This window comes from Oncorhynchus tshawytscha, linkage group LG05, assembly GCF_018296145.1.
Source record: "Oncorhynchus tshawytscha isolate Ot180627B linkage group LG05, Otsh_v2.0, whole genome shotgun sequence".
NCBI lineage: Eukaryota > Metazoa > Chordata > Actinopteri > Salmoniformes > Salmonidae > Oncorhynchus > Oncorhynchus tshawytscha.
This window is the reverse complement of record NC_056433.1, coordinates 64,904,214-64,923,158: the sequence shown is the minus strand read 5'-3', so window position 1 is coordinate 64,923,158 and position 18,945 is coordinate 64,904,214. Positions and strand designations below refer to the sequence as shown.

The 18,945-nt window shown below is 50.9% G+C and overlaps 1 protein-coding gene across 1 annotated transcript in view; it reads left to right on the top strand.

Annotated features, from left to right (window-relative positions):
* LOC112251597 (sec1 family domain-containing protein 2) overlaps positions 1–18,945 on the top strand; it is a 186,703-nt gene that overhangs the window by 120,350 nt on the left and 47,408 nt on the right. The gene's annotated exons all lie outside the window — the stretch shown is intronic.

Below are 18,945 nucleotides of genomic sequence, written 5' to 3'. Positions count from 1 at the left end.
TTATTTTTATTTAACCTTTATTTAACTTGGCAAGTCAGTTAAGAACAAATTCTTATTTTCAATTTTTTACCTTGTCAGCTCGGGGATTGGATCTTGCAACCTTTCGGCTACTAGTTCCATGCTCTAACCTCTAGGCTACCTGCTGGATCTTGATCTGAACCCCTCATGGTGAATTTGATCATTTCTGAGTACGTATGCATTTTAGCATGTGTGTGTGTGTGCATTTTTGAGAGGGGGGGTAATAGTAATGTATAGTGTACTGTATGACCCATACTTGGTATCTGCTTTGACTTTTCTGTGTAACTTGGTGTTTTAGGGAGGAAAAGAGCAACTCTCAATTAATCAATCAAGTCATGAGTGTGTGTGATCTGCACTGTGCCTCAACATGTGGCTTCAATCACCAGGCTCTGTTTGGTCCCACCCCAATCTACCCTTCACTGAGAGTTATGGCTATTGATGCTGTCTTCATGTTTTTCAAACGGGTCATTTTTGCCTGGGTTTCAGAAATGTAGCCTAACCCCCCTGTTACTGCCTAAAAAAATCCAGAAGGTCTTTTTGCAAACATTTTTACAAATCTGTTTCTATAGGAAGCCTGTGTGTGGCTGGCTGGCTGGCTGTGTGTGTGTGTGTGAGGCTGGCTGGCTGTGTGTGTGGCTGGCTGGCTGGCTGTGTGTGTGTGTGAGGCTGGCTGGCTGTGTGTGGCTGGCTGGCTGTGTGTGTGTGTGAGGCTGGCTGGCTGGCTGGCTGGCTGTGTGTGGGCTGGCTGGCTGTGTGTGTGAGGCTGGCTGGCTGTGTGTGTGTGTGTGTGTGTGTGTGTGTGTGAGGCTGGCTGGCTGGCTGGCTGTGTGTGTGTGTGTGTGAGGCTGGCTGGCTGGCTGTGTGTGGCTGGCTGGCTGTGTGGGACTGGCTGGCTGACTGTGTGTGGCTGACTGGCTGGCTGTGTGTGGTTGGCTGGCTGGCTGGCTGGCTGTGTGTTGACTGATGAGCATGTAAACAGGTATAGTGTCAGGTATCAGCAGGGTTTATTGTAGTTCTAAGTGCAGATCTGGCAGGTCTGAGGGTTTATTTGGGTTTCAGGTATCAAATGAAACCCACTGCTCTGTCTCACAATCACTCCCGTCCACTCTGTTTTCACAGTAATGGTTTTACAGAGTCAATAAACACTCACGCAAATATACACACTCGCATATTCATACAGATGCAAAAAGAGCTACTTATTCACACACACACACACACACCGCTACCAAGTTCCCATGCCTTGCCTCCTTGTCTCTCAGGTCATTGTGGTTTCAGAGATCAGACACAAACATTCATTCCACTGTACACCGCCCCCCACGTAATTCAGACCAGGAGCACCCAGGGACCACCAGAGGGGAGAGGCCACTCCCTCCTCCTCTTATCTACCCACAACCCCCCAGCCCTAAACACATTATCACAGGATCTGAACACAACACACACAGCTCCTCCACATTCACATTATCTTTCTCCCCTGACAGTTAGCCCCATATCATAGTTATCATTCAACACACACACTCTTTCACACACACTAACACAGAACAGAAAGAGGATCAAAGGTTAATCATGTCTTTTCATCAGTCGGGGCACACTGCTGTCTCTCTGTCCTCCTCAATGTTATAGATGTATGTGCACAGTTTTTGTGTGGCAGCAGGTAGCCTACCGGTTAAGAGTGTTGATTTGAATCCTCGAGCCGACTAGGTGAAAAATCTGCCGATGTGCCCTTGAGCAAGGCACATAACCCTAATTGCTCCTATAAGTCTCTCTGGATAAAAGCATCTGCTAAATGACTCAAATATAAATTTGAGTCACACCCAGTTTGTGTGTGAGCTTGCCTTGTATATGTCTGTCTGTCCTAACTAATGAATGGTTTTGAAGTATTTATTTCATACAATAAATAAACAGTCCTTTCTTTCTTCTCTGATGAAGTATTTGTCTCTATCTCCCCCCCTCCTCTCTCCCTCTCTCTCCCTACTCATACAAAGGGTAGTTTTCCCTCTGAAACTGAATCTCTGCTTACTTTAGTTAATTTAATGCAAACAGTGTTTTCTATTGTAGTTGTAAAATCAGCCATTCATTTGATCTACACTCTCCTATAAAACTGTGTAATAGAGCCGTACAATCATTTAAAAAGTGTTGGAGGCATTTCTCTGGACAGGGTTTGTGAGGAAACAGAAATACTTTGAGCGTATTTTAATGCCTACGCCATATTCTCTGAGTGGTGTGGTATTGTTAGTACTGCTGGAGAGAGAGTGACATAGTCGTATACATTTCAGACCATAACCCCCCCAACTGACTGCAACAGGAAGTGCTTATTCATTCAGTACATACACATGTACAGAACACCGTCTGCTCTGCATGCCCTGGGATGGAGCATTTTATGAAATGGGGAAGAGCAGAAAATGGTTCTGTGAAATGGAAGCCATCCTGAAGTGTTAAATGTTTGGTCTGAGGTTTAGAGAATAGAGGGGGTTTGGTCTGAGGTTTAGAGAATAGAGGGGGTTTGTTCTGAGGTTTAGAGAAAAGAGGGGGTTTGTTCTGAGGTTTAGAGAAAAGAGGGGGTTTGGTCTGAGGTTTAGAGAAAAGAGGGGGTTTGGTCTGAGGTTTAGAGAAAAGAGGGGGTTTGGTCTGAGGTTTAGAGAATAGAGGGGGTTTGGTCTGAGGTTTAGAGAATACCTCCACCAGGGTCCCCCTCACCCTCTGTCCTCTCTTAATCTGTCTCACTTGCCACGCTCTCACTCGCCCATCTCTCACCTGCCACTCTCTCACTCGCCACTCTCTCACTCGCCATTCGTCACTCTCCCACTCGCCACTCTCCCACTCGCCACTCTCTCACTCGCCACTCTCTCACTCGCCATTCGCCACTCTCCCACTCGCCACTCGCCACTCTCTCACTCGCCACTCTCTCACTCGCCACTCTCCCACTCGCCACTCTCCCACTCGCCACTCTCCCACTCGCCACTCTCCCACTCGCCACTCTCCCACTCGCCACTCTCCCACTCGCCACTCTCTCACTCGCCACTCTCTCACTCGCCACTCTCTCACACGCCACTCTCTCACTCGCCACGCTCTCACTCTCCCACTCGCCACTCACCACTCGCCTCTCTCCCACTCGCCTCTCTCCCACTCGCCACGCTCTCACTCGCCACGCTCTCACTCGCCACGCTCTCACTCGCCACGCTCACTCGCCACTCTCTCACTCGCCACTCTCTCACTTGCCACTCTCTCACTCGCCTCTCTCCCACTCGCCACGCTCTCACTCGCCACGCTCTCACTCGCCACGCTCTCACTCGCCACGCTCTCACTCGCCACTCTCCCACTCGCCACTCTCTCACTCGCCTCTCTCCCACTCGCCACTCTCTCACTCGCCACGCTCTCACTCGCCACGCTCTCACTCGCCACTCTCTCACTCGCCACTCTCCCACTCGCCACTCTCTCACTCGCCACTCTCTCACTCGCCACTCTCTCACTCGCCATTTGCCACTCTCTCACTCTCTCACACTCGCCACTCTCTCACTCGCCACTCTCCCACTCGCCACTCTCCCACTCGCCACTCTCTCACTCGCCACTCTCTCACTCGCCACTCTCTCACTCGCCACTCTCTCACTCGCCACTCTCTCACTCGCCACTCTCTCACTCGCCACTCTCTCACTCGCCACTCTCTCACTCGCCACTCTCTCACTTGCCACTCTCTCACTTGCCACTCTCTCACTCGCCACTCTCTCACTCGCCACGCTCTCACTCGCCACTCTCCCACTCACCACTCGCCACTCTCTCACTCTCCCACTCTCTCACTCTCCCACTCTCTCACTCGCCACTCTCCCACTCTCTCTCTCACTCGCCATTCGCCACTCTCTCACTCGCCATTTGCCACTCTCTCACTCGCCATTTGCCACTCTCTCACTCGCCACTCTCTCACTCGCCACTCTCTCACTCGCCACTCTCTCACTCGCCACTCTCTCACTCGCCACTCTCTCACTCGCCACTCTCTCACTCGCCACTCGCCACTCTCACTCACTCTCTCACTCGCCACTCTCTCACTCGCCACTCTCTCACTCGCCACTCTCACTCGCCACTCTCCACTCTCTCACTCGCCACTCTCTCACTCGCCACTCTCTCACTCGCCACTCCGCCACTCTCTCACTCGCCACTCTCTCACTCGCCACTCTCTCACTCACCACTCGCCACTCTCTCACTCGCCACTCTCTCACTCGCCACTCTCTCACTCGCCACTCGCCACTCTCTCACTCGCCACTCTCTCACTCGCCACTCTCTCACTCGCCACTCGCCACTCTCTCACTCGCCACTCTCTCACTCGCCACTCTCTCACTCGCCACTCTCTCACTCGCCACTCTCTCACTCGCCACTCTCTCACTCGCCACTCTCTCACTCGCCACTCTCTCACTCGCCACTCTCTCACTCGCCACTCTCTCACTCGCCACTCGCCACTCTCTCGCCACTCGCCACTCTCTCACTCGCCACTCTCCACTCTCTCCTCCACTCGCCACTCTCTCACTCGCCACTCTCCACTCGCCACTCTCTCACTCGCCACTCTCTCACTCGCCACTCTCTCACTCGCCACTCTCTCACTCGCCACTCTCTCACTCGCCACTCTCTCACTCGCCACTCTCTCACTCGCCACTCTCTCTCTCGCCACTCTCTCACTCGCCACTCTCTCACTCGCCACTCTCTCACTCGCCACTCGCCACTCTCTCACTCGCCACTCTCTCACTCGCCACTCTCTCACTCGCCACTCTCTCTCGCCACTCTCTCACTCGCCACTCGCCACTCTCTCACTCTCTCACTCGCCACTCTCTCACTCGCCACTCTCTCACTCGCCACTCTCTCACTCGCCACTCTCTCACTCGCCACTCTCTCACTCGCCACTCCGCCACTCTCTCACTCGCCACTCTCTCACTCGCCACTCTCTCACTCGCCACTCTCTCACTCGCCACTCGCCACTCTCTCACTCGCCACTCTCTCACTCGCCACTCTCTCACTCGCCACTCGCCACTCTCTCACTCGCCACTCTCTCACTCGCCACCACTCTCTCACCACTCGCCACTCTCTCTCACTCGCCACTCTCTCACTCGCCACTCTCTCACTCGCCACTCTCTCACTCGCCACTCTCTCACTCGCCACTCTCTCACTCGCCACTCTCTCACTCGCCACTCTCTCACTCGCCACTCTCTCTCTCGCCACTCGCCACTCTCTCACTCGCCACTCTCTCACTCGCCACTCGCCACTCGCCACTCTCACTCGCCACTCTCTCACTCGCCACTCTCTCACTCGCCACTCTCTCACTCGCCACTCTCTCACTCGCCACTCTCTCACTCGCCAACTCTCTCACTCGCCACTCTCTCACTCGCCACTCTCTCACTCGCCACTCGCCACTCTCTCACTCGCCACTCTCTCACTCGCCACTCTCTCACTCGCCACTCTCTCACTCGCCACTCTCTCACTCCACTCTCTCACTCGCCACTCTCTCTCTCACTCGCCACTCTCTCACTCGCCACTCTCTCACTCGCCACTCTCTCACTCGCCACTCTCTCACTCGCCACTCTCTCACTCGCCACTCTCGCCACTCTCTCACTCGCCACTCTCTCACTCGCCACTCTCTCACTCGCCACTCTCTCACTCGCCACTCTCTCACTCGCCACTCTCTCACTCGCCACTCTCTCACTCGCCACTCTCTCACTCGCCACTCGCCACTCTCTCACTCGCGCCACTCTCTCACTCGCCACTCTCTCACTCGCTCTCTCACTCGCCACTCTCTCACTCGCCACTCTCTCACTCGCCACTCTCTCACTCGCCACTCTCTCACTCGCCACTCTCTCACTCGCCACTCTCACTCGCCACTCTCTCACTCGCCACTCTCTCACTCGCCACTCTCTCACTCGCCTCTCTCACTCGCCACTCTCCACTCTCTCACTCGCCACTCTCTCACTCGCCACTCTCTCACTCGCCACTCTTTCACTCGCCACTCTCTCACTCGCCACTCTCTCACTCGCCACTCTCTCTCACTCGCCACTCTCTCACTCGCCACTCTCTCACTCGCCACTCTCTCTCACTCGCCACTCTCTCACTCGCCACTCTCTCTCACTCGCCACTCTCACTCGCCACTCTCTCTCTCACTCTCCACTCTCACTCGCCACTCTCTCACTCGCCACTCTCACTCGCCACTCTCTCACTCGCCACTCTCTCTCCACTCCACTCTCGCCACTCTCTCACTCGCCACTCTCTCACTCGCCACTCTCTCACTCGCCACTCTCTCTCACTCGCCACTCTCTCACTCGCCACTCTCTCACTCGCCACTCTCTCACTCGCCACTCTCTCACTCGCCACTCTCTCACTCGCCTCTCTCACTCGCCACTCTCTCACTCCACTCTCTCACTCGCCACTCTCTCACTCGCCACTCTCTCACTCGCCACTCTCTCTCACTCGCCACTCTCTCACTCGCCACTCTCTCTCACTCGCCACTCTCTCTCTCGCCACTCTCTCACTCGCCACTCTCTCACTCGCCACTCTCTCACTCGCCACTCTCTCACTCGCCACTCTCTCACTCGCCACTCTCTCACTCGCCACTCTCACTCACTCTCTCACTCGCCACTCTCTCACTCGCCACTCTCTCACTCGCCACTCTCTCACTCGCCACTCTCTCACTCGCCACTCTCTCACTCGCCACTCTCTCACTCGCCACTCTCTCACTCGCCACTCTCTCACTCGCCACTCTCTCACTCGCCACTCTCTCACTCGCCACTCTCTCTCACTCGCCACTCTCTCTCACTCGCCACTCTCTCTCTCCACTCTCTCCACTCTCCTCTCTCACACTCGCCACTCTCTCACTCGCCACTCTCTCACTCGCCACTCTCTCACTCGCCACTCTCTCACTCGCCACTCTCTCACTCGCCACTCGCCACTCTCTCACTCGCCACTCTCTCACTCGCCACTCTCTCACTCGCCACTCTCTCACTCGCCACTCTCTCACTCGCCACTCTCTCACTCGCCACTCTCTCACTCGCCACTCTCTCTCTCACTCGCCACTCTCTCACTCGCCACTCTCTCACTCGCCACTCTCTCACTCGCCACTCTCTCACTCGCCACTCTCTCACTCGCCACTCTCTCACTCGCCACTCTCTCAATCGCCTCTCACTCGCCACTCTCTCACTCGCCACTCTCTCACTCGCCACTCTCTCTCACTCGCCACTCTCTCACTCGCCACTCTCTCCTCGCCACTCTCTCACTCGCCACTCTCTCACTCGCCACTCGCCACTCTCTCACTCGCCACTCTCTCACTCGCCACTCTCTCACTCGCCACTCTCTCACTCGCCACTCTCTCACTCGCCACTCTCTCACTCGCCACTCTCTCACTCGCCACTCTCTCACTCGCCACTCTCTCACTCGCCACTCGCCACTCTCTCACTCGCCACTCTCTCACTCGCCACTCTCTCACTCGCCACTCTCTCACTCGCCACTCTCTCACTCGCCACTCTCTCACTCGCCACTCTCTCACTCGCCACTCTCTCACTCGCCACTCGCCACTCTCTCACTCGCCACTCTCTCACTCGCCACTCTCTCACTCGCCACTCGCCACTCTCTCACTCGCCACTCGCCACTCTCTCACTCGCCACTCTCTCACTCGCCACTCTCTCACTCGCCACTCTCTCACTCGCCACTCTCTCACTCGCCACTCTCTCACTCGCCACTCTCTCACTCTCTCACTCCACTCTTCACTCGCCACTCTCTCACTCGCCACTCTCTCACTCGCCACTCTCTCACTCGCCACTCTCTCACTCGCCACTCTCTCACTCGCCACTCCGCCACTCTCTCTCGCCACTCTCTCACTCGCCACTCTCTCTCACTCGCCACTCTCTCACTCGCCACTCTCTCACTCGCCACTCTCTCACTCGCCACTCTCTCACTCGCCACTCTCTCACTCGCCACTCTCTCTCTCACTCGCCACTCTCTCACTCTCTCACTCGCCACTCTCTCACTCGCCACTCTCTCACTCGCCACTCTCTCACTCTCACTCTCACTCGCCACTCGCCACTCTCTCACTCGCCACTCTCTCACTCGCCACTCGCCACTCTCTCACTCGCCACTCGCCACTCTCTCACTCTCTCACTCGCCACTCTCTCACTCTCTCCTCGCCACTCGCCACTCTCTCACTCGCCACTCTCTCACTCGCCACTCTCTCACTCGCCACTCTCTCACTCGCCACTCTCTCACTCGCCACTCTCTCACTCGCCACTCTCTCACTCGCCACTCTCTCACTCGCCACTCTCTCACTCGCCCTCTCTCACTCGCCACTCTCTCACTCGCCACTCTCTCACTCGCCACTCTCTCACTCGCCACTCTCTCACTCGCCACTCTCACTCGCCACTCTCTCACTCGCCACTCTCTCACTCGCCACTCTCACTCTCCACTCGCCACTCTCCCACTCGCCACTCTCCTCGCCACGCTCCCCACTCTCTCACTCGCCACTCTCTCACTCGCCACGCTCTCACTCGCCACGCTCTCACTCGCCACGCTCTCACTCGCCACTCTCTCACTCGCCACTCTCTCACTCGCCACTCGCCACTCTCTCACTCGCCACTCTCTCACTCTCTCACTCGCCACTCTCTCACTCGCCACTCTCTCACTCGCCATTCTCCACTCTCTCACTCGCCACTCTCTCACTCGCCACTCTCTCACTCGCCACTCTCTCCACTCACTCCACTCTCACACTCGCCACTCTCTCACTCGCCACTCTCTCACTCGCCACTCTCTCACTCGCCACTCTCTCACTCGCCACTCTCTCACTCGCCACTCTCTCACTCGCCACTCTCTCACTCGCCACTCTCTCACTCGCCACTCTCTCACTCGCCACTCTCACTCTCTCCTCGCCACTCTCCACTCTCACTCGCCACTCTCTCACTCGCCACTCTCTCACTCTCTCACTCGCCACTCTCTCACTCGCCACTCTCTCACTCGCCACTCTCTCACTCGCCACTCTCTCACTCGCCACTCTCTCACTCGCCACTCTCTCACTCGCCACTCTCCACTCTCTCTCACTCACTCGCCACTCTCTCACTCGCCACTCTCCTCGCCACTCTCTCACTCGCCACTCTCTCACTCGCCACTCTCACTCGCCACTCTCTCACTCGCCACTCTCACTCGCCACTCTCTCACTCGCCACTCTCTCACTCGCCACTCTCTCACTCGCCACTCTCGCCACTCTCTCACTCGCCACTCTCTCACTCGCCACTCTCTCACTCGCCACTCTCTCACTCTCTCTCTCACTCGCCACTCTCTCACTCGCCACTCTCCTCGCCACTCTCTCACTCGCCACTCTCTCACTCGCCACTCTCTCACTCTCTCGCCACTCTCTCACTCGCCACTCTCTCACTCGCCACTCTCTCACTCTCACTCGCCACTCGCCACTCTCACTCGCCACTCTCTCACTCACTCCACTCTCTCACTCGCCACTCTCTCACTCGCCACTCTCTCACTCGCCACTCTCTCACTCGCCACTCTCTCGCCACTCTCTCCTCGCCACTCTCTCACTCGCCACTCTCTCACTCGCCACTCGCCACTCTCTCACTCGCCACTCTCTCACTCGCCACTCGTCACTCGCCACTCTCTCACTCGCCACTCTCTCACTCGCCACTCTCTCACTCTTTCCTGTCTTAGTTCTGAATGTAATCTCCTATTGCTCTTTTACAATGCAACTGCATCATGTTGCAGACATCTTCCTATTACACCTAAAGGGGAAGAAAAGTCATCCTTTGTTGATTTTACACATACTGGCTGTATGTCTGTATAATTTAGTCACTGTTTGAGATGTCGGTCTGCATATTTGTGGAATATGAACTTTCTCATAAATCATGCAAATTGATCTCTAGATGAGTTTTCCAGGAAGTTGTACATACAATTAGGATTTGGCCCTTTGACTTGTTGTGTGCCAGAGTTCAAATTTAGCTCCATGCCCAGCTGTGTTCTTATCCCCCCTGATTGGCTGAAAGCTGTGGTGTATATACCACGGATATGACCCCAAAAATATTTGAACTGTTCTAAATACGTTGGTAACCAGTTTATAATAGCAATAAGGCACCTCAGGGTTTGTGGTATATGGCCAATATACCATGGGGGCTGTATCCAGGCACTCCGCGATGTGTCGTGGGTACAGAACAGCCCTTTGTCGTGGTATATTGGCCATATACCAAACTCCCGCGTACCTTATTGCTTATGTATTCTACACTACAGACTCCCTGCCTCCTACAAAGGCCTCCTACACCACAGACTGTACTGTCCAGTACACCTCTATCCCTCATTAGCACCATCTGAGGAAGAAACCCACTGTGAACTCTGGTTCAGTGTGTAAGGGAAACTAACAAGGATATTTTACATTTTGAAACCTCCCCAGATACATTGAACACCGCAAATCAACTTCTTATGTGTGTGTTCATGCTCAGTTTAGTGAGACGTGTTGATCCTTTGTGCTCCAGAGTGAATCTCATGTCTGAACTTCCCCACTGTCCAACTTGCCTGACACCATCCCATTCCCCAGTCTGTACTGTAGTTCATTACTGTGTACACTATCAGCCTGCCCTGACGTGTCCCCCTCCCTCCACCCCTGCATTAGTGGTGTATACTGTAGAGGAGCCAGGCAGGCTTCGCTCTGGTGCTCTGACATGTGGCTGTCACACTGGCTTTCATACAGCCTGGTGGGTGACATGAAGCTCGCCCCTCTCTGGCCCACTTATGGACACTTCTTTAGAATCCTGGTGAATATTTAAATAGGTCAACTTTTCACTTTTAGCACTTCCAAGAGTTTTAAAGAGGAGTCATGGTTTGGTTTTGTCTGATTTTTAAGTGTAAGAGAAGTAGAAAAGGGCATTGGGAGAGAAGGATGGAGTGAGGTAATTGGAAAGAGATAGTAAATCTCAGTAAGAACAAAATAATGGTGTTCCAAAAAATGTCCAGTTCCCAGGACCACAAATACAAATTCCATCTTGACTCCGTTGCCCTAGAGCACACAAAAAACTTATACGTACCTCGGCCTAAACATCAGCGCCACAGGTAACTTCCACAAAGCTGTGAACGATCTGAGAGACAAGGCAAGAAGGGCCTTTCTATGCCATCAAAAGGAACTTAAAAGTCGACATACCAATTTAGGATCTGGCTAAAAATACTTGAATTAGTAATAGAACCCATTGCCCTTTATGGTTGCGAGGTCTGGGGTCCGCTCACCAACCAAGAATTCACAAAATGGGACAAACACCAAATTGAGACTCTGCAAAAATATCCTTAGTGTACAACGTAAAACACCAAATAATGCATACAGAGCAGAATTAGGCCAGTACCCGCTAATGATCAGAATCCAGAAAAGAGCTGTTAAATTCTACAACCACCGAAAAGGAAGCAATTCCCAAACCTTCCATAATAAAGCCATCACCTACAGAGAGATGAACCTGGAGAAGAGTCCCCTAAGCAAGCTGGTCCTGGGGCTCTGTTCACAAACAGATCCCACAGAGCCCGAGGACAGCACCACAATTAGACTCAACCAAATCATGAGAAAACAAAAAGATAATTACTTGACACATTGGAAATAATTAACAAACAGACAGAGCAAACTAGATTGCTATTTGGCCCTAAACAGAGAGTACTCAGTGGCAGAATAACTGACCACTGTGACTGACCCAAACTTAAGGAAAGATTTGACTATGTACAGACTCTGTGAGCATAGCCTTGCTATTGAGAAAGGTCGCCGGCGGCAGACCTGGCTCTCAAGAGAAGACAGGCTATGTGTACACTGCCCACAAAATGAGGTGGAAACTGAGCTGCACTTCCTGCCCTCCTGATTTTGATAAACTCTCATATCTACTGGGTGAAATACCACAGTGTGCCATCACAGCAGCAATATTGTGACCTGTTGCCACAAGAAAATGTCAACCAGTGAATAACAAACACCATTGTAAATACAACCCATATTTAGGTTTATTTATTTTCCCTTTTGTACTTTAACAATTTGCACATCGTTACAACACTGTATATAGACATATGACATTTTTAATGTCTTTATTCTTTTGGAACTTCTGTGAGTGTAATGTTTACTGTTAATGTATGTTATCTACTTTACTTGCTTTGGTAATGTTAACATATGTTTCCCATGCCAATAAAGCCCCTTAAATTGAATTGAGTAGACAGAGCGAGCAGACAGAAAGAGTAGAGAACAGAGCTTGGGACGAGCCTCTAAGCCTCTTCAGCATTGTGCTGTACATCTGGGTCACCACAGGCCTTCATCATCCAAACCAGAGAGAAGCTGAAGTACAGAATGATGCTCATCTCCCTGAGGGAGACTGAGAGAAACCAGTCCAGTCCTGGCAGCAGCAGCAGCAGCGTTTAGGAGAGAGGGTGGAGAGAGGATAAGAAGGAGAGAGTGACTGCGTGGGGGGTTTTGGGACTGGGGAGGTCCCTAGATGCTGTCAATCCACAGTGTACCACTACCCTCTAGTGGTCATGTTGACTTTATCTTCTTCATGTTGAAGATGGGTGGAAAACAGCAGACTACAGAGAGATGTGGAAACGGTTCCAAAACACAGGCTGACAGAGCCTCCAATCAACTCTAGATTCCATCAGGTCCTCTCTATTCTTAGTGGGCATATCTGTGTCTGTATTTATGTCTGTAAGGTTGTGCATATTCAGAGATGGAGAGCTCTGTGATTCCCCCTGCCTGGAGAACCCTAGGCTATGTTTTGTCTCAGTCCCTTCACTGTCAACAGGGGAAAGGCTTGTACACACTTCTGATGGGGGGGAAAAAGAGACTTGTGACAAATGCCAGATGCTTTGTCCAAATTCAATATGTTAGCGTATACAATATTTACCCAAGAGGTTTTTTTTTCAGCCCTGGTTTTCTTGGTTGAATTGATTTTTGTAAAACAACTGCAGCCACTGCCAAGAGACAGTAAAACTCTCCATGTCTACTTTAGACAGCTGTACATTATCCTTAGTTGTCAATCATACAGGGAAATATGTGAGCTTAATGTAGCTAAGGTTTTAGTGACGTTCAAGGCTGATCTTGTCTTTTAATTTACTTACAGTGTAGTAACATGATTATAAAGAGTATTTTGTTCAGATCTTCTTTTTAAATGTTTTTTTTGCTGTCTGTGTGTTGTGTGTGTGCGTGTTGCCGTGGTCTGTTACTTTAGCCCAGTGTGTTGTGTGTGTGCGTGTTGCCGTGGTCTGTTACTTTAGCCCAGTGTGTTGTGTGTGTTGCCGTGGTCTGTTACTTTAGCCCAGTGTGTTGTGTGTGTTGCCGTGGTCTGTTACTTTAGCCCAGTGTGTTGTGTGTGTTGCCGTGGTCTGTTACTTTAGCCCAGTGTGTTGTGCGTGTTGCCGTGGTCTGTTACTTTAGCCCAGTGTGTTGTGTGTGTTGCCGTGGTCTGTTACTTTAGCCCAGTGTGTTGTGCGTGTTGCCGTGGTCTGTTACTTTAGCCCAGTGTGTTGTGCGTGTTGCCGTGGTCTGTTACTTTAGCCCAGTGTGTTGTGTGTGTTGCCGTGGTCTGTTACTTTAGCCCAGTGTGTTGTGCGTGTTGCCGTGGTCTGTTACTTTAGCCCAGTGTGTTGTGTGTGTTGCCGTGGTCTGTTACTTTAGCCCAGTGTGTTGTGTGTGTTGCCGTGGTCTGTTACTTTAGCCCAGTGTGTTGTGTGTGTTGCCGTGGTCTGTTACTTTAGCCCAGTGTGTTGTGTGTGTTGCCGTGGTCTGTTACTTTAGCCCAGTGTGTTGTGTGTGTTGCCGTGGTCTGTTACTTTAGCCCAGTGTGTTGTGTGTGTTGCCGTGGTCTGTTACTTTAGCCCAGTGTGTTGTGTGTGTTGCCGTGGTCTGTTACTTTAGCCCAGTGTGTTGTGTGTGTTGCCGTGGTCTGTTACTTTAGCCCAGTGTGTTGTGTGTGTTGCCGTGGTCTGTTACTTTAGCCCAGTGTGTTGTGTGTGTTGCCGTGGTCTGTTACTTTAGCCCAGTGTGTTGTGTGTGTTGCCGTGGTCTGTTACTTTAGCCCAGTGTGTTGTGTGTGTTGCCGTGGTCTGTTACTTTAGCCCAGTGTGTTGTGCGTGTTGCCGTGGTCTGTTACTTTAGCCCAGTGTGTTGTGCGTGTTGCCGTGGTCTGTTACTTTAGCCCAGTGTGTTGTGCGTGTTGCCGTGGTCTGTTACTTTAGCCCAGTGTGTTGTGCGTGTTGCCGTGGTCTGTTACTTTAGCCCAGTGTGTTGTGCGTGTTGCCGTGGTCTGTTACTTTAGCCCAGTGTGTTGTGCGTGTTGCCGTGGTCTGTTACTTTAGCCCAGTGTGTTGTGTGTGTTGCCGTGGTCTGTTACTTTAGCCCAGTGTGTTGTGTGTTGTTGCCGTGGTCTGTTACTTTAGCCCAGTGTGTTGTGTGTGTTGCCGTGGTCTGTTACTTTAGCCCAGTGTGTGTGTGTGTTGCCGTGGTCTGTTACTTTAGCCCAGTGTGTGTGTGTGTTGCCGTGGTCTGTTACTTTAGCCCAGTGTGTTGTGCGTGTTGCCGTGGTCTGTTACTTTAGCCCAGTGTGTTGTGCGTGTTGCCGTGGTCTGTTACTTTAGCCCAGTGTGTTGTGCGTGGTGCCGTGGTCTGTTACTTTAGCCCAGTGTGTTGTGTGTGTTGCCGTGGTCTGTTACTTTAGCCCAGTGTGTTGTGTGTGTTGCCGTGGTCTGTTACTTTAGCCCAGTGTGTTGTGTGTGTTGCCGTGGTCTGTTACTTTAGCCCAGTGTGTTGTGCGTGTTGCCGTGGTCTGTTACTTTAGCCCAGTGTGTTGTGCGTGTTGCCGTGGTCTGTTACTTTAGCCCAGTGTGTTGTGCGTGTTGCCGTGGTCTGTTACTTTAGCCCAGTGTGTTGTGTGTGTTGCCGTGGTCTGTTACTTTAGCCCAGTGTGTTGTGCGTGTTGCCGTGGTCTGTTACTTTAGCCCAGTGTGTTGCTCTCAGGAGTAACACAGATGTTTCTCTCTGGAAAACAAACAGAACAGAGGCCCTTTCTCCAGGACAAGGGACTATCAAAATAAAAGCTGGCCCTGACCTCCACCTCCCTCCTGTTTCATGGGGTGCATGCAGAGGGGAGCATTTTTCTGTCTGACACATGCTTTTACACCACTGCTCTCACATATGTTTGGTTGTTCGGTTCTTACACATTATTCTATCTGGTCAATTTTCTTTTACAAAAAGTGTGTGTGTGTGTCTGGTCCCTCCATTAGTATTGGAGCTGTTGGTGGGACTCGGAGTGATGACTCTTCAGACTGAGAGAGATTTAGAATCCTGGGAGGGAGGAAGGGATAGGGGGAGGCATGGGATGAGAGGAGAACAAACACTGCCACCCCCTTTCCTCCCTGCTCCATGATTTATTGGCACTTCCCAAAATGCACTGCGTCACTCCAGAGGTGTTGTGAGCCCACGGGACCAGGAGTAGACCTCAGGGATACAGAGAGAGACAGACTGACAGACATAGTTTATGTGCGCACAATAACTTTGATCTTTTATGAATGTTACATCAATAACGTGAGTCTTCTGTATAGGCTTTCAAAATGGAGAGCACATGAGACACATCAGTCTGTAGAAGTTCTCTGTGTGAGGGATTGAAAAAGAGGACAAGGTAGATGTGAGTAAGAGAAAGTGCACATTGATAAGTGAGAGAGGTAAATAGTGCTGTTTGGAGAGTATTTGGATAAAGAGAGAGAGAACAAGCTTTTTGAGCTGTGAAATTGAAGAGGATATGAATGACAGGAGGTCATAAATAAGCAGAGTCCTGAGTCTCCTCCATGGGCTGAGCGGACGTTGTATTTCTCAGGTTAGCGCTGCATTGTGACAGCTCTGTGAGCATCATCACTACTCGCTTCATACAGAGCCACGTGTGTGTGTGTGTGTGTGTGTCTGTGTTGCCACAGCTGTGTATGTGTAATGTTTTGTGGGTCTGTTAGCGTTAGTATTTTGTGGGCCCTTAGAGAGGACAATAGCTACCAATATCATTACTCATTCAAACAGGAATGATGCTCCAGCATCCTCATTGGGCCAATACAGTTTACCGGGGGGAGGGGGGTGTTGTTGTAATGGAAAGTCCAGGTGCAGACTCTCTGCTCTGAGGGAGGAAGCTCTTATTGACTATATTTAACGTTGTGTTCGACCTCCTAGTCCTATAATCTCTTTAAATGTATACAGTCATATGCTGGTAACTTTAGATATGTCAAGATGTTTTAACTTAGTTGTGTTGTATTGTGTCAGATTTGATATTGGTGATCATATCACAACTCAAATTCAACCTCATTATTTTACCTATTTTTCACTCGCACTCGATTCTCTTACCCAGAACCTCATACCCTTTCTTTTTGTCTCAGTAACATTTGTCCCCTGTCTCCCTTGGGGTTTATCTGTTAGCTATGTTTTCGTACTGTAGTTTAGTCCCACTGCGTTTTGGTATATGAGTGTTGGTATATGAGTGTGTAATATGCCAGAGTCCAATGCAGCCAGGACGAGCTACTGTTTCCCTCTGTGACAGCCACCAATGACTGCTCTGCTGTCTATAAACTATGAGACGACCTCAATAGTTCTGGAAGAGTTTTGGTCCATCCATGAGACATTTGGTCAAATAATATTCATTCATGAAGTATCCGATGTCGGACACTGTGAAATGATCAAATCATCAATACATTCACTCTGAAACAATTATTATTGCATCAGTGGTACGATGACAGCCACTTCTCTGTACGGTTGAATAGTTTCAGGATGGAATTCCAGAGTAGTTTTTCCACGGTATTCCAGTAGGGGGCACAACAGACCTATATTCTCTTCCTGGAAGTTAAAGGATGACTGGCTTTGTGGTCAGAGAACAGTCTGAGAGATGTCCACAGCCAGTTTTGTTTTTCGTCATAATAATTCATGTTTGGGAGAGCAGATCGTGAACCAGCTTTTAACAGCATTAAAGGGATGCTTTAATGTTAAATAAATGTTAAATAATCATTTTAAAAAATGTAACAGCATATCCCTGTATTTACATTTAGTGCCTTTTTCCCAGACAGAGATTGAGACTAATCCCCCGACTAAAAAACATGTATAACTGAGATTCTCCATTGAGCTTGGTTTTTAGTGTAGGACTAGGCTTCATCTGTGTCCAGGAAACCACTTCATACTGTACTGCATTGTCCTCTAGTCAAGCAGAAACATAATGAGACAGACCAACAGTAGTTCCAAGTCAAGGCCATCCACCTTCAGTAAATGGTGCTCACATTGTGCCATCTCTAGTGGAGAGATTGGGGAGAAGAGAAACAATTTGCTTACTTTGTCTCTGACGAATAAAGTGACGTCTAGGATCTGTGAAGCCTTTTCTCTGTCAAGCGTTAGCTACCTGGAATTGAAGGTTGGTGAAAAACACATGACACACTCATTTGTGCGTCAATGTAGACACACGTTCTTCACATATGTCCACACATCCACACACAGACTTTTATTTAAACACTCAGAGACATGCATTTAATGGTATAGATTTGAGTATGTAAGCCCCCATATCCACACATTTTCATTACATCTCTAATGATGTTCTCATGCACATATACACTCTCTCACACACACACACACACACACACACACACACACATAGTTGCATGTCAGTATAATCACCCGGATTTGGCTGGATTCCTTGACCTATATGTAGACAAGTGGTCATTGACTTTTTTCCAGAAATCAAGGTCCTTGACTCTTGAGTGGACTGAATACATGAACATGAATATGTGCCGCCAACGTGGGCCCCCGCCGTTCACGAGGACTGTGTGCTCCCAATCTCCGTGGTTGATGCAAGATATTCAAGCATGTTTACCCTCGCAAGTCTGCTGGCCCAGACGGCGTCCCAAGCCGCATCATTAGAACATGTGCAGACCAGCTGGCTGGAGTGTTCACGAACATATTCAATCTCTCCCTATCCCAGTCTGCTGTCCCCACATGCTTCAAGATGTCCACCATTGTTCCTGTACCCAAGAAAGTGAAGGTAACTGAAATAAATGATTATCGCCCCGTAGCACTCACTTCTGTCATCATGAAGAGCTTTGAGAGGCTAGTTAAGGACCATATCACCTCCACCTTACCCGACACCCTAGACTCACTACAATCTGCATACCAACCCAACAGATCCACAGATGACGCAATCGCTGTTGCACTGCACACTGCCCTATCCCAAGAGGATTACCTATGTGAGAATGCTGTTAATCGACTACAGCTCAGCCTTCAACACCATAGTTCCCTCCAAGTTAATCACTAAGCTTAGGGCCCTGGGTCTGAACCCATCCTTGTGCAACTGGGTCCTAGACTTCCTGATGGTCCGACTCCAGGTGGTGAAGGTAGTCTGATCGTGGACTATAGGAGACAGCAGAGAGAGTCAAAATCTTCCAAGTTCCACGGCGTGCACATCACTGAGGACCTGAAATGGTCTCTCCACACTGACACCGTGGTGAAGGCGCAATGGCACCACTTCAACCACGAGGCTGAAGAAATTTGGCTTGGCCCCTAAAACCCTCACAAACTTCTGCAGATGCACCATCAAGAGCATTCTGTCGGACTTTATCACCTCCTGGTATGGCAACTGCATCGACCACGACCGCAGGGCTCTCCAGAGGGTGGTGCGGTCTGCCCAACACATCACCGGGAGCACAGTGCCTGCCCTCCATGACACCTACACCACCCGGTGTCATAGGATGTCCAAGAAGATCGTCAAGGACCTCAGCCACCTTAGGAATGGCCTGTTCCCCCTGCTACCATCTAGCAGGCAGAGACATACAGGTGCATCAAAGGTGGGACAGAGAGAAGCTGTTTTTCATTATATCTCCAGGCCATCCGACTGTTAAGTAGTCATCACTAGCCGGCTTCCACCCGGTACCCTGCCCTGTACCATAGATCATACTCGA